Source organism: Giraffa tippelskirchi, chromosome 3 (genome assembly GCF_054371585.1).
Source record: "Giraffa tippelskirchi isolate mGirTip1 chromosome 3, T2T-mGirTip1v1.2.pri, whole genome shotgun sequence".
Classification (NCBI taxonomy): Eukaryota; Metazoa; Chordata; class Mammalia; order Artiodactyla; family Giraffidae; genus Giraffa; species Giraffa tippelskirchi.
This window is the reverse complement of record NC_137277.1, coordinates 180,499,857-180,512,762: the sequence shown is the minus strand read 5'-3', so window position 1 is coordinate 180,512,762 and position 12,906 is coordinate 180,499,857. Positions and strand designations below refer to the sequence as shown.

At 41.9% G+C, this 12,906-nt stretch overlaps 1 pseudogene; it reads left to right on the top strand.

Annotated features, from left to right (window-relative positions):
* Nucleotides 1-5,669: 5,669 nt before the first annotated feature.
* Nucleotides 5,670-12,906, top strand: part of LOC145540507 (cytochrome c pseudogene) — a 71,658-nt pseudogene continuing 64,421 nt past the window's right edge.

The following is a 12,906-nucleotide window of genomic DNA, read 5'->3' as shown; positions in this document are numbered from 1 at the left end:
ACTCTATAGAGTACAAAGCTATGTAAGGGTCTTCACAACGGTGTTATTTGTAATAGCAAAATTGGAGAAATCTAAATGCCCATCAGTAGGAGATTGGTTACTTAAATTATGGTACAGTCATACCATTGAATACTGAGCAGCCATTAAAATGATTGAATTTGGCCTCTAGGCTTTGACTTGGGAGTATATTCTTGCTGTGTTTTTGAATAAAGGAAGTAGCGTGCTGAAAAATGTGAACAGCATGACAAAGATTCTAATAGTCTTGGTTTGTACACAGATAAGTATCTGGCAGGGTGTATATCTGTGAGAGACTCTCAGGAAAATTTCTCATGCATTGAGGCCTGTGTGTTACCTGAACTCTATGTCCCTTATTCAAAGCTGTTTGTGCCTGAGATCCCTTCCCATTTTGCCTACATCATCAATGTTCCCATCTCTCCTGGATCATTCCAACTAGTGTACAAACATGTGCATGCTCATTCACTTCAGTCATGTCCAACTCTTTGCAACTCCATGGACTGTAGCCCGCCAGGCTCCTCTGTCCATGGGGATTCTCCAGGCAAGAACACTGGAGTGAGTTGCCATGCCCTCCTCCAGGGGATCTTCCCAACCCAGGGAGTGAACCTGAGTCTCTTAAGTCTCTTGCATTGGCAAGTGGGATATTTACCACTAGGGCCTCCTGTGTACAAACACACCATTCTCTAATCCCCCCAAGTAAAAACAAGTCAATATTAAATCTCTTCTGCTACCTTTGCATCCCTTTGCAGTAAAAACAGAGGAGTCACTGTTCTTACTATCTTTGATTTCCCTCTTTTCATTTTCTTCTTACTGCACTCTAATTGGATTTCAGCCCCTCACACTCCACCATAACTGCTCTTGACAAGGTCACTAATTACCCATGAATTAATAAACCTAATGGTCAAGTTTCAATGACATTTGAACTATCAGTATTTGAAATAGTTGCTCATGCCTCTCTGAAACCTTTTCTCCTCTCTGCTCTGGGATCCCACCCTCTCTTGGTTTCTACCTCCCTGGTTACTTCTCCTCTGTCTCCTTTGCTGGTTCTTTCTTGGCTCCTCAACCTGTCACCCTTGAGTTATTCTAGGGTTCTGGCCTATGTTCTCTGCTCCTTATCCTCCCTCACCCCCTTGGGCACTTCACCAACTTGTGGCTTTATATGCCTTTCATATGCTGATGGCTCCCGAATGTACATTTCAGCCTGGACCTTTCCCTGAGCTCCAGGCTTGTATATCCAACTGCTTGTTCACCCCTCTCTCCCTACCTTTCTGCCTCCCTTCTTCCTTTTCTTTCTTCTTCCCTAACTCCTTCTCTCTCTCTTTCTTTCTTTCTACCCCAAATCACATATTATCTCTGTAATTTGTGCACACAAGCTCATGTGTGTGTGTGAAACAGGCTTACAAAGAAGAGCTGTTCACAATAGAAAGCAATTCCACACTTGACAGAAAAGGTTTGCCAAAGCCTTCCTTGAAATGCTGTACTCACCAGGGGCCTACAGAAAAAGATTTTGATTTATAAACCCATTTCTTTTATGCTTCAATGCAACCCTTAAAAACATGCTCAATTTCTGTTTCAAGTTCTGTCCAATTCAACGAATATTTCCCCAAGTTCTTACTAAGAGCTGGGTGCTGCGCTCGGCATTGTAGGAGAACAGAGATGAATTAGATCTATATTCCAAGGGAAGCTGGCACTGTCAACTTTCTCACAGAGAAGGCTTTTAAGAAGAACTTACCTGGGGAGCTGATGCCACAGGAGATTTAGCAAAGGCTTAAACATCACAAGTAGGTTGAACTGGCAGCCCAGAATGAAGACATGCCCCTGGTTTCTGACAAAAATCCTTTCCTTGATTGAACTCTAGCCTGGTCCCTCTGAGCCCTCCTCTTACTAGGCCTAACCTTAGCCTATAAAGAATTGAACAAAACACTAACATAGTTTCTAACAGCTCAAGGCCACATCCCTAGGATGTCCACAGCCCTTCTTAAAGAGCCTGCCTGACAAAACCCAAGGCTGCTAAAAGCAGTTATTGTTTGGTCTTCTAGCCAACACCTGAAGATATGGCTGCAGTCTCAGCCTTCCTGGGAAGGCAGGAGCTTAGTTCATTGAGCGCCACTGAGAAAACCCAGATGGGTTTTACATGGACCAATCTTCCTTCTCACTTTTTGTAATGTTTCACTTGCCTGACTCTGCTCAAACCCCTGCCATCTCCCCTCCTCCTCCATCATTCTCTCTTTAAAATGCCCAATCAGAAGCAGAAGATATTAAGAAGAGGTGGCAAGAATACATAGAAGAACTATACAAAAAAGATCGTCATGACCCAAATAACCACGATGGTGTGATCACTCAACTAGATCCAGACATTCTGGAGTGTGAAGTCAAGTGGGTCTTAGGAAGCATCATGATGAACAAAGCTAGTGGAGGTGATGAAATTCCAGCTGATCTAGTCAAACCTAGTGTCACTAGTTACTGAATAAATTCTGTTTTCACTGGGTAACTAACGTCCAACTGTGTTTATCTTTCATCGTCTCTCAGACTGGCGGGGTAGCCAGAAGGGTAGCTGAGGAACGGCAGAGTGAGTAGGTGCCAAAGTCACTATGATTTCCTCCTATGTTTTCTTCTAGAAATTTTATAGTTTGCATTTTACATTTAGGCCTATGATCACTTTTGAGTTAATTTTTGTGAAGGATGATGTCAGGCCCTTGCTTAGGTTCATTTTTTTTTTTTTGCAAATAGGTACACAATTACTCCAGCACCTTTTGTTGCAACCACCATTTTTTCTCCATTGACTTGCCATGCCCCTTTGTAAAAATTCAGTTAACTGTATTTATGTGAGTCTATTTTGGGGCTCTCTGTTCTGTTCCATTGATCCAAGTGTCCAGCTTTCATTATCTTGAAAACTGTAGCTTTACTGTTAATCTTGAAATTGGATAATGTGAGTCCTCCAACTTTGTTATTCTTTTGAGCATTATGTTGGCTCCTCTGGGTCCTTTGCCTTTCCACAAAAATCAGTTTGCCAATATCCATGAAATAACTTACTGGGATTTTGACTGGTATTGATTTGAGTCTATATGTCAAGTTGAGAAGAACTGATGTCTTAACATTATTGAATCTCAGTTCATGAATATGAACTGTATCTTTTACTTAGACCTTTAAAATTTTCTTTTACCAGTGTTTTTACTATATAGACGCTAATTGTATTTTGTTATGTTTATATATAAGTTCTTTGGTTTATTGGTGCTACTGGAAGTGGTATTTAAACAATTCAAATTCCATTTGTTCATTGCTGGTATACAGGAAAGCAACAGACTTTTGTATATTAACCTTGTGTCATATGGTCTTCATGAGTTATAGGAGGGTTTATTTTGGCTGAATTTTTTTTTCCTGTAGAAAACCATTCCAACTATGAATAAAGACAGCTTTATTTCTTCCTTTATGACACACCCACTTTTAATTTCTTTTTCATGTTTCTTTGTACTAGCTAGGATTTCCAGTATAATGCTGAATAGGAGTGATAAGAAAGAGACATCCTTACATTATTCTTGACCTTTCGATTTTTCAAAGTCACTCAGTCGTGTCCAATTCTTTGTAACCCTATGGATATAGAGTCCATGAAATTCTCCAGGCAAGAATATTGGAGTGGGTGGCTGTTCTCTTCTCCAAGGGATCTTCCCAACCCAGGGATCGAATCCAGGTCTCCCACATTGCAGGCAAATTCTTTACCAGCTGAATCACAAGGGAAGCCCAAGAATACTGGAGTGGGTAGCATATCCCCTCAACAGGGGATCTTCCTGACCCAGGAATCAAACTGGGGTCTCCTGCATTGCAAGCAGATTCTTTACCAGCTGAGCTAAAAGGGAAGCCCATTCTTGATCTTAATCTTACTATTAAGTATGATATTGGATGTAGGTATTTTGTTGATGTTCTTTATTGTGTTGAAGAAGTTTTCTTCCATTCCTAGTTTGCTGATAGGTTTGTTTTTTTTTTTTGATGATGATGATGAATAAGCATTAGATTTTGTCAAATGCTTTTACTGCATCAACCAATATGATTGTATGATTTTTCTTCTTTAGCCTTTTGCTGTGGTGGATTATACTGACTGATTTTCAAATGTTGAACTATCCTTGACAATATGAAGTCTTCTAGCCCACGAACCTGGAATAAAATCCACTTGGTTGACATGTTTGTTATACATTGTTAGACTTGATTTGCTAATATTTTCTTGATAATTTTTTTGTTTGTAAGAGATACTGATCTGCAGATATTTTATAATGTTTTTAGTTATTGGGATGCTATTGACTTCATAGGATGAACTAAGATGTGTTCCCTCTGTTTCTCTGTTTTGGAAGAAATTGTAGAGAATTGGTAATATTTCTTCCTTGAATATTTGGTAGAATTCACCAGTGAAACCAACTAGGCCTACTGTTTGCTTTTTTGTAAGATTTTAAAATAATTATTGATTCAATTTTTTTAATAGCTGAAGGGCTATTCAGGTTATCCATTTTTCTTTCTGTGAGTGTTGGTAGTTTGTGTCTTTCAAGGAATGAGTCCATTCCAGCTAAGTTATCAACTTCTATTAAACAGAATTGTTTCCTTATTATTACCTTAGTATTCTTTTAATGTGAATAAGATCAGTAGTGATGACCATTCTTTCATTTATGATATTGATAATTCATACATTCTCTCCTTTTTTCTTGTCCAGCCTGGCTAGAGAGGAGAAAAAGAAAAACTCTTTAACTGATAAAACTGTAAACTGCAGGGTAAAGTTTTGCTAGTTGCTTTGTAGAATTTTTGTTCTCTGGCACAGGAATATAATAGTTGCATATAATAATCAGGAATATAGTAACTACATAATGTGATGAGATGTTACATCTCAAAAATGACAGAATTTTTAAATACTACAATCCTTTGATCTTAAGAAGTTTAGAATTTTAACTTTTGGTGCATCATTTAACAATTAACTGAGCATCTACTATGTGTCAGGCACTGTGTTGAGCCTTGGGGTACAGTGGTGAGCAAATTAGACATGGTCCCTATTTTCAGGGTAACTGGTCTAACATGGATTAAATAATGTTACAAATAAATGAAAAGTTGCTACTGTGGTAAACTACATAGAGAAAAAGGCATAGGGTCTATGACACCAATTCATAGAGGGATTTGACCAAGCTTAGGAAATCAGAGAAGCCTTCTTCAAGGAAGAGACAATGGAGCTGAGGTCTGAGACTGAGTAGAAGTTAAGTAGGCAGAAAGCAAAATATGTTTCTGGCAGGAGTGATAGCACATGCAAAGGCCCTGAGGTGGGAAGGACTATGTCAATATGAAGTCCTAAAAGGTCAGTGTGTCTGAGAAGGACATAAGGTGTAGGACCGTGGTGGGAACTGATGGTGGAGAGGGCAAGGCCTGGCCAGGCTGGAGTTGGGCCTTTCTTGTAAGAGCTGTGGGAGTTGTTCTCACTATGACTAGTCTGAAACCTTAAGGCCACTCTCCAGCTCCCGCCTTTTTTCTCAGAAGAAAATGAGAGCTGGCAGAGGACTGTATTCATCACCTATTGTCTTCTGCATTTAACCAGCCCTGTGGGGGCATTTCCATGGAGTTATATTTTTAAAATAACTAGTTTTATTGAGGTATAATTTATAACAAACTTCATCCACTTTAAGAGTATGAATCAGTGAGTTTTAGCAAACTTCAAGAGTTGTTAGGACTTCCCTGGTGGTCCAGTGGTTAAACCTTCGCTTTCCAGTACAGAGGGTCCAGGTTCAATCCCTGGATGGGAAGCTAAGACCTCACTTGCCTCATGACTAAAACACCAAGACACAAAACAATATTGTAACAAATTCAATAAAGACGTTAAAATGTTCCACATCAGAAAAAAAAAAAAATCTTTAAAAAGTTGTGGAGAGAGTGGACATCTGACTTGTATCTGGAAATTTTGTAACACATGTGACCAAGGAACAATTTAAAAGTGGGTGATGTTGAGAAGGGCAAGTTGATTTTTCAGAAGCATGCCCAGTGCCATACCATGGAAAGGGGGGCAAGCACTAGACTGGGCCAAACCCCCATGCTCTGTTTGGGTGAAATACAGTTCAGGCCCCTAGACTCTCTTATGCAGGTGCTCACAAGAACAAAGGCATCACTGGGAAGAAGAGACATGGACAGAGAATTCAGAGAATCACATGTAGTACATCCCTGGAGCAAACGTAATCTTCACTGGCATTAAGAAGGCATAAAGAGCAGACTTGATTGCTGTTGTTGATCAGTCATTAAGTTGTGTCCAACTCTTTGCGACCCCATGGACTGCAGCAGGCGAAGCTCTCCTGTCCTTCACCATCTCCTGGAATTTGCTTAAATTCATGTCCACAGAGTTGGTGATGCCATCTAACCGTCTCATCCTCTGTCACCCCCTTCTCCTCTTGCCTTCAATGTTTCCCAGCATCAGGGTCTTTTCCAATGAGTCGACTCTTCACATCAGGTGGCCAAAGTACTGGAACTCCAGCTTTAGCATCAGTCCTTCCAATGAATATTCAGGGTTGATTTCCTTTAGGATTGACTGATCTGATCTCCTTGTTGTCCAAGGGATTTGCAAGAGTCTTCTCCAGCGCCACAATTCAAAAGCATCAATTCTTCAGTGCTCAGTCTTCTTTATGGTCCAATTCTCACATCTGTATATGACTACTGGAAAAACCATAGCTTTGACTATACAGACCTTTGTAGGCAAAGTAATATCTCTGCTTTATAATATGCTGTCTGCTACTGCTGCTAAATCGCTTCAGTCGTGTCTGACTCTGTGCGACCCCATAGACAGCAGCCCACCAGGCTCCCCCGTCCCTGGGATTCTCCAGGCAAGAACACTGGAGTGGGTTGCCATTTCCTTCTCCAATGTATGAAAGTGAAAAGGGAAAGTGAAGTTGCTCAGTCGTTTCCGACTCTTAGCGACCCCATGGTCTGCAGCCTACCAGGCTCCTCCATCCATGGGATTTTCCAGGCAAGAGTACTGGAGTGGGGTGCCATTGCCTTCTCTGATAATATGCTGTCTAGGTTGGTCATATTTTTCCTTCCATGGAGCAAGTGTCTTCGAATTTTGTGGCTACTGTCACTGTCCGCAGTGATTTTTGAGCCCAAGAAAATAAAATCTGCCACTGTTTTCATTTTTCTGCCATCTATTTGCCATGAAGTAAAGAGACTGGATGGCATGATCTTATTTTTTGAATGTTGAGCTTTAAGCTAGCTTTTTCACTTTTCTCTTCCTCTCTTATTAAGAGGCTCTTTAGTTCCTCTTCACTTTCTGCCATTAGAGTGTTATCATCTGTGTACCTGAGGTTGTTGATGTTTCTCCCAGCAATCTTGATTCCAGCTTGTGATTCATCCAGCCCAGCATTTCACATGATGTACTCTGCATATAAGTTAAATAAACAGAGTGACAATATACAGTTCCATGTCCGGTTCTAACTGTTGCTTCTTAACCTGCATACAGGTTTCTCAGACTTGATAGCTTATGTCAGGACAGCTAGTAATCAGTAATAGATGGCTGCTGCCTTATTTATTACAAAACAGAAATGTCTATGATCTTTTTATATGTACAGTATCTAAGTTGATTGCATATACAAGAATTCAGATCATAAAAGGCTGATAGACTATTTCTGTTGGAAAGTCCTGATTTAAATAAGATTGGCTTGTGGCTAAATCATGATCAGCTTTTTGAATTTTGATAGTAATTCTGATTCAGCAAGTGGCCAAAAAACTAAAAAATAAAACAATATTTTAACATTGTTTTCCCCTTGTAAACTTATGACTGGATTTGACTGGTAATGTTCAACCTTTTACAGAGATGGTGAATGCCATCTCAAAACCTATAGGAGATTGGTTTTATAGTTAGGTCTATATAACAGGCTACATTAATATATTTAAGTACCAAGGAGATCAATTTACTGTTTCATAGAACAGAGAAAGACTCAATTGTGTATTTCAAGTTGTTTTGATTAGCCTGCTTAAGGCAAGGGCTGAAGATACGCTGGCAATGTCTGATTTATCTTTTTGATCTTAACTATGTTTATTCAATGAAATCCGTTGTATCTAAAATGTTCTCTTTTATTTAATGAAAGGCATTGTAGTGTAGTTTACGTATAATATCAAAGAATATTTCACACACACAAGTTGTGTAACCATCACCAAAATCCAGTTATTGAACATTTCTATCACAGCGAGCTCCCTTGTGTTTGTTAGCAGTTAATCTCACTTCTCCCCTCCCCTACAAAGACACATAATGTCCTAGGCGTTCAAGGTCTGATTTTTGTCACTATAAGTTTGCCTTTTGTGGACTCATCATATAAAGGGACTGTTACTGTATATAGTCTTTTGTAGCTGGCTTATTTGCACAATAGATCTGAGGTTCATCATGAGTAGCATAGGTCAGTTGTTCTTCCTTTTTATTGCTGAATGATATTCCACTGGATGGATACTCACATTTATGTATCCACTCAAAGTTGATAGACATTTGGGTTATTCTGCATTTCGGCTGTCATGAATAATACTGTTATAAACATCTGCATGTGATCCTCTTTTGTGATCCTAGGTTTTTTAAATTTCTCTTAGGGAGATTCCTGAAAATGGAATTGCTGGGTGTTATGATAAGCTTATGTTTAGCTTTTTAAGAAACTGCCATACTGTTTCCCCAAAGCAATTGTACATTTTACATTCCTACCTGCAATATAAGAAGGTTTCCGTTTCTCCACTTCTTTAACAACATTTGATATTGTCCTTTAAAAAAATTATAGTCATTCAAGTGGGTGTGAATTGGTATCTCACTGTTGGTTTTAGTTTGTATTTACCTACTGACTAATCTCATTAGTTGACTATGTTAATCATGTTTTATGAGCTAATTAGCCCTTCATATATTTTCTTTCATGAATGTCTACCCAAGTCTTTAGCCTATTTTAAAATTGGGTTGTTTGTCTTCTTATTATTAAATTAGAGGTATTCTTGATATACTTTGGGTATAATACCTTAATCAGTATGCTATTTACAAATATTTCCTCCCAGTTTGTGGGCTTGTTTTTAATATTCTTAATGATGTCCTTTGAAATATTTTTAAAAATTTTGACAAAGGATATTTGCTGATATTTTTTTCTTTTATTGATCTACTTTTTGGTCTCTTCCAAAAAGGCAAAGAATTCTTTGCCTAACACAAGGTCGTAAAGATCTATTTGTTTTCTTCTGGGAGTTTTATGATTTTAGCTTTTATATTTAAGTCTTTGATCCATTTAGGGTTAATTTTTGTGTATGGAATGATGTGACGGTTTAAGTTCATGTCAGTAGCCAACTGTCCCAACATCATTTGTTGACAAGATTGAACAATGGTCAAACGTGCCTTGACAATTCTACAAACATTGAATTGTCTTTGTACTTTTGTTAAAAACCAATTCACCATAAATTTCATGGCTTTCTTGATGACTTCCAATTTCTTTTCTTTGATCTATGTGCCTATCTTGCATCAGTGCCACACTATCCTGATTGCTGTGGCTTTATCGTATGTTTCAAAGTCAGGCAGTATTGGTCCTCCAACTTTGTTCTTTCTCAAAATTATTTGCTCTATTTTTCATCCTTAAAATTTCCATATAAATTTTAGAGTCAGTTTGTCGATTTCTGTAAAAAAAATTGCTAAGGTTTTTTTTTTGCATAGGGATTGCATTTAATATGTAGATCAATTTGGGGAAAATTGCCAACTTGACAATATGGAGTCTTTTAGCCCATGGACATGAAATATCTCTCCATTTATTTAGATCTTCTTTAATTGATCTCAGCCAAGTTTCATAGTGTTCGGTGCACAAGCCTTGCCCTTCATTTGTTAAATTTATTCTTAAGTATTTTCTTATTTATGATGCTATTGTGAATGGCCATATGTTCATGTTTTATTTTCACCACTCTGGCTGTTAATTCTCTCAAATTCTTTTTCCTGGAAATGACCTCATTCTGAGACCAGGCAGAATCAGAAAATCAAGAGGGCTTCATGCTCTGTCCCCCAGCCTGACTTTGGAAGACCCAGGTTTCCCAAGGCCCAGACACCAGCTGGTTGCAACTCAGAGTACAGTTAGCCCTGGAGGCCCCACATAAATGACAAGCCTGTCCTGTTGGACAAGAGCATGTAGAAAGGTGGAGGCCACAGGAAGTGGACCACACAGGTGTGGCATTCACAGGGTCTTTGGGATGCAAGCAGACCCCAAATGTGGAGCCCAGGCTCAGGGACGGAACCAGGAGCAGGGCTGCAGGTGGGGATGGTTGCCTGGGTGGGGGGTGGGAGGTGGGGTTGACCACAGAACAGGACCGTGGGATGATGCTCTTCCAACAAGACTGCTCACCCACGGACACACATGCCCACCCCCCATGCCTGGCACTGAGCTTGGGGCCGAGCGTGGAGCTGAGCTGGAGCCTCTCAGATCCTTAGGGTGCCATCAGACCTGGAGCACAAGTCGAGGCAGATCCCAGGGTAGGAAGATGGTGCTACCTGAGAAAGGACCCGAGAGGGGCTGAGGGGGAGCTCAATCCCTATTGGTTTGACAGGGATTGAGCTCCCCTCAATTGGAACGATTATTGTCTTTATATAACCAATGAGGAAACGGGCTCTGAAAGATGACGTAACTGTCTGCCAGGCACCAGCCTCTCCAGCCTCCTCTCTCGCCTCTGCTCCACCCCTTAAGACACACCCCATCCTCCAGCCGTTCCAGATCACGTGCTCTTCCTTGAACAGGCCAAACGCTTCCCAGTCTCTGAGCCTCTGCAGGTGCTCTTCCTTCTGTCTGATGTGCTCTTCCCACCATGACATTCTAACCTATGGCCCCCCTTCCTTCCCAGATCAGTGAGACTCTGTGAAGCTTGCCCAACCTCTGCAGGCAGGTTTGGACAAGCCCTGCTTGGAGCTCCTTAGCTTCCACGCATCCCTGCAGCCAGCACCTCCCATTGCACCAGACTTGCTTGCTCCTGTGTGTTCCTCACCCACCAGGCTTAGGGCTGGTGTACCAGGGGTGCCAGGGCACGGCTTATAATGTGCTAAATAAGGGCTCCTGGGCATTTGAAAGGATGCATGAATGAGGGGTGAGTGAAGGCACTGGACCATAGAGAAGTGAAGAGACACTTGCCGTCATGTCTTGTCCTCCTGAAGGGTTAACATCAAAGGTCACCGACTCTTCAGTGACTCAAACAGGGGTTTTCAGGGGCTTGAGATGGCAGGAGATCTAGGCTGGAAAGTAGTGTCTTTATTAATTTATGGGTGAATCAGAGAGGTCGTCCTGCCTGGCCACTGTCACAAGGCATCACCCTGCCAAGAACCCTGATTTCCAACAGCCACAACCAGCATCCGCTAGTCCTCAGAGTGGCCTGGTGGCCACAGGTTCTGGGTGCTCATCACCTGCCCCGCCCTGTCGTGTGAGCGTTTCGTCACCTCATTCAACTCTCACTGCAAATCAGTGGAGTGTGTACTCACGCTCAAGCTCAGTTGCTACGTTGTGTCCAACTCTTGTGACCTCGTGGACAGTAGCCCACCAGGCTCCTCTGTCCATGGGATTTCCCAGACAAAGATAGTGGAGTGGGTTACCATTCCCTTCCCCAGGGGATCTTCCCGACCCAGGGATCAAACCCACCTCTCCTCTGTTGGCAGGCGAATTCTTCAGCAGTGTGCCGCCGGGGCGTCCCTGTCCACCCTCACTTTTATTTCTGTTTTGTTGTGCCTTGTTTTCTCCATACAAAAGAAATATCTGCTCATCTCAAATTTTTTAAAAAATAATAGAGAAAATGAGAATCCTCATCATTCCATGCTGTGATTCCCATTCACAGATGAGAAAACTGAGGCTTGTGGTACTTTCTACACAACATAACCTTCTTGCCCTGTGGTCAATCAGCTGGGCTCTCTGTCTGCCTGGCATGAGAGCGGCAGCTCAATGCCTCACAGGGGAAACCAGGGCCTTAGGGTGGGCTTGGGCACTTGGCAACAACTGGCTGATTGGTAGAGATTTTTCTTCAGGGTTGGTGCTTAGAAATCAATATTTACTTGTGCCATACATCGTGGCGCCTGCCTCCCTGCTCAGGGATGGCAGAGAAGAGCGATAATCTTGACAAAATCTAAATAGCGTTGTTTCAAGTGAACTGGAGAGGTGTCTTTGTACATTGGGTTCCCAGGGGGTCCATAAATCTGAGACTGATGAATTACCTGAGCAGGTGCCTCTGCCACTGGCATCCTCGCTGAAGACCAGAAAGTGGGATAATTACTTCTCTGGTGCTGGTTGTCGAGAGTGAGCCAGTCCATTTTTCTCTTTTATTACCACTGAATTTCAGGCAAGTGTCTGCTGGATCCCCCTCTTTTCCCCCCTTTTCTAAATGTTGGATTTATTTGATGACTCCACCAGGCCTGGTGGGTGGGAGTCAGAGCCAGGGGGCCAGAGGGAGCCCTGCAGGGAGGAGGACTCGGCCCCGAAGCCCCGCCTGCTCGAGGCCTCAGTTGGCGGGTGTGATGGGTGGGTGGCTGGACATCCACCCATTCATAACCGTCATCCCCATCAGTGGTTGCCATAAATTTTCCTTCCTTCCCTTCCCCTTGCTCTGTGGGCTGGCTGTGCCCAAGTCAAGGCAGCAGAAGTGGGCTGAGATGAAGGTTTTCTTAGCCTTGGGAAATGTGGTCTGAGCAGCCACAGACAAAGCTGAAATTTGAGGTTCAGTTGTTAAAGGAAATTGGGAGAATTGGCTGCCACGGGCGGGGGGTGGGGGGCGGGCAATGGCAGACCTGCCCAACTCAGGCGTGTAGATAAGGGTGTTTCTGAAAGTTGGGGGGTAGTGCTGACTATGTGAGGGGAAAGAGTCCGTTCTATCCTCTCCACCTTCTCTCCTGCCCCCAAGATCTGCTTTCCAACTCCA